Here is a 3,665-nt window from a genome sequence, read left to right on the forward strand (position 1 = left end):
TTGATGAAAGTGAAAGAGGAGAGTGAAAAAGTTGGCTTAAAGCTCAACATTCAGAAAACTAAGATCATGGCATCTGGTCCCATCACTTCCTGCAAATAGATGGGTAAACAATGGAAACAGTGACAGACTTCATTAATTTGGGCTCCAAAATCACTGCAGATTGTGACTGCAGCCATGAAATTAAAAGACACTTACTCCTTGGAAGAAAAGTTACGACCAATCTAGACCATATATTAAAAAGCAGAGACATTACATTGCCAACAAAGGTCCATTTTGTCAAAGCTATGGTTTTTCCAGTAGTCATGTATGTACATGAGAGTTGGACTATAAAGAAAGCTGAGTGCCAAATAATTGATACTTTTCAACTGTGGTGTTGGAGAAGACTCTTAAGAGTCCCTTGGACTGCAAGAGATCCAACCAGTCCATCCTAAAGGAAATCAGTCCCGAAAATTCATTGGAAGGACTGGTGCTGAAGTTGAAACTCCATTATTTTGGCCACCTGATACAAAGAACTGACTCATTTGAAAAGACCCTGATGCTGGGAAAGATTGAAGGTGGGAAAAGAAGGGAACGACAGAGGATGAGATGGTTGGATGGCATCACCAACCCAGTGGACATGAGTTTGAGTAAACTCCAGGAGTTGGTGATGGACAGGGAGGCCTGGCATGCTGCAGTCCATGGGGTCGCAAAGAGTCAGGTATGACTCTGCAACTGAACTGAACTGACTGAAGAGTAACAATTTTTTATTTCTATAATTCTATCTCTACCCACTCTGTGATAAATCGATACCTTCTCACAAGGGCTTGTAAATGCAGAGCTTCAGACTAAGACATGCCATTCTGCCATTCTGGTCACTTCTCTGATTCTCTCAGTGATGTCTCCTGTCCCTCAGAAGCCTAGTGTTTGATTCTATCTGGGGAGTTTGTAATTTGTTCAATTCTGTCTCCTCACAACAAAAATGTGAAGCGAGGGACCAGTGTTATAGCCCTTGGATGGACCAGTGTTACAGCTCTGTGTTATAGCTCAGTTTCATTTAGAAAGTAAAGGAAGATGCATCCTCGAGGTGTGAGGGCATGGTGACCCAAAAGGCGCAGAGAAGAGAGGCTCCCGGCCCACTTTTGCCTCCTCCTTTTATATATTCTCCTCCTCCTCTGGGCCTGCCCTGTGTAAACTCGGCTAGCCAGGAGAGCTGTTTATTCTATCTGAGGTCCTCACTGTGGTCCTCAGACCTTCCTTTGGTCTATTTTCTCAGGCTTTTCCCTTCCCACCATTTTGAACTCCATTTTCCTATTCTAACTACCTAACAATTCCATATCTGGCTAGCCTTGCCTGTGCCTTAAACAATTGTGTGTCCCATTCTTGATCCACCCCACACCAACTATCACATCAGATGTGGAAAGTTGAGTTCATATCAACCCGAGTCACCTATACTTATATGGTGCTCAAGGTCTTGCTGCTTCGTCTTAGCAGCTCATAAATCTGTGCAATGTGATTTTTATTTTTTATTTTATTTCATAGGTCTTGCCCTAGATCTCTGTAGTTCTATTGGATTTTGGGAGCTGATCTCGAGGATCCAGCATACTCTGCCCAACATTGTTTCTCTGACACTTTTATTCTTTAGTGACTATTGGTTAAACACATTTGTGCTAGGCATTATGCTGAGTGCTGGAAATAGAATTTTGGACAAGACAGACACAGTTTCTTTCCTAAAGAAGCTTAGAGTCTAATGGGAATGATAGATTTAAGACAGTAAATCAATCAGTCAATCAATAAATCAATAAATTGTTTAGACACTGAAGAAATGATTACAAATGTAAGGGATGTTGCAAAATGGGAAGGAAAGAGTGTTATAAAAGGATATGATGAGGGAAATTTTAAAAAACCTCAGAAGGTCAGAGAAGGATTCTTGAGGAAATACCATTTAGACTGAGACCTGAGAGCTGAGAAGTAATTAAATAAGTAGGTGACTGCAGGAAAAATTGGAGGAAAAGCAGTGGCACCTCAAGCCATGTTTGAAAATGATATTCTGGCAGTGGAATAATTAACTAAATAAGCAAAATAATTAGCTAAAATGTGGGAATCCAGTCAACTCCATGAGTTAGGATCAGGAAAGTCTGTTAAGACGCTGCATTCCTGAGATCAAACTCCATCTTCAGTCAGATGAGAGCACTGTGCTTTCTTCCGTGAGGCTGGAGAGACCAATGAAACCAGATGAAGGGGGCCTTGTAAGTCACAATAAAAGACTTTCGTTTTATTCTTAGATAATGAAAAACACTGAAAGCTTGGTTTAACACATGTAAATTATGAAATAGTCTGAAAGTACAAAATAGTGTGAAAAGAATACATTAGGTACCTCTCTAGTCATCATCAAGCCTAATATTTGCATTTGCTTCACAGGTTTTGAAGAAATAAATGTTTCACTTCAGCTAAAATCCCCAACACTGGTCCTGCTCCATCCCTTTCTTTCCAGATAACCACTATCTTGAAGTTGGAGTGTATCAGTCCTGTGTAATGAGGCAGTCTCTAATGAAGCTCAAAAAGTACAGTCATCATGACTTTGGAAGTTGTCTTCTAGGTATGTATTTTGAAGAGACCTTACATATATGAACAAGAGACATTTTCAAGAAACTTATTACTCATTGCAGTGAAAAAGTGGGACTAACATAACCATTCTCAATAGAGGGATGAATAAAGAAACACTGGGTTAATCATACAGTGGAACCCAATTCATCAGTTGAAAAGAAACGCCTTGGAGCTTATGAATTGTTGGTGAAAACATTAAAAAATAAGATGTCTAGTTAAAAAGGCTGGTTCCAAAGGAATATATGGTTCATGTATAAAATATTTAAATACATAAATAAAGCAATATTATTTATGGAAGCAAATATATGTGGTGAAAATGTAAAAAGCATTGAAACTTCTAAGCAGGGATATATATAGTAGAAATCATATTTTATAAGCTCAGTCTGGCTACAATTTTAAGAGTGCAATCGCAAGAGTAGAGCAGTTAAGAAGTTACTATAATAGAGGAGTTGAACCACAGTTGAAACTTTGATTAGGGGGAAAAATAGATTCCAGATCTATTAGAAGGTAGAATTTTTAGGATACAAGTTTGGCTGTGAGGGTGTTACGGGTAAAACGGAGTCAAGTGACTTTCAGTTTTCTGGCTAGAGTTACTTGGTGTTACTAGAATTACTAGAGTTACTTGTCACTTGTGCTTCTGTTTACTGAAGGGAAGAGCAAGGATTGTACTGACAGCTCCAGGAATGGGTGGAGGTAATAAACACATTGTTTGCAAAATGAATGTGAATTGCTTTCTTCAACTAGAGATGTTGGGGATGTATCGGAAATGGGTCTGATAGGCAATAGGGAATTCTGAGATGGAGATAAACTTTGAGAGTCATTATCATATACATGGGAGGCCATTCAGTTTGTAAGAGGAGGTGGAATTGATTAGATGGAGTATACAGAAAAAAAAAACAAAGATGACCTAAGACTGAGCCCTGAGGGATGTTAAAATGTAGTGTTGTCTTTGGAGGCTAAGAGGAACAGGTCGTAGAAATACAATGAAAAAACAGGTGAGAACAGAATATGCAGAAGCTAAGGAAGCAAATTATTTGCAGAAAAAGGATGACAGCCAACAATTGTGAATGCTGATGATACTT

Source organism: Ovis aries, chromosome 3 (assembly GCF_016772045.2).
Source record: "Ovis aries strain OAR_USU_Benz2616 breed Rambouillet chromosome 3, ARS-UI_Ramb_v3.0, whole genome shotgun sequence".
Classification (NCBI taxonomy): domain Eukaryota; kingdom Metazoa; phylum Chordata; class Mammalia; order Artiodactyla; family Bovidae; genus Ovis; species Ovis aries.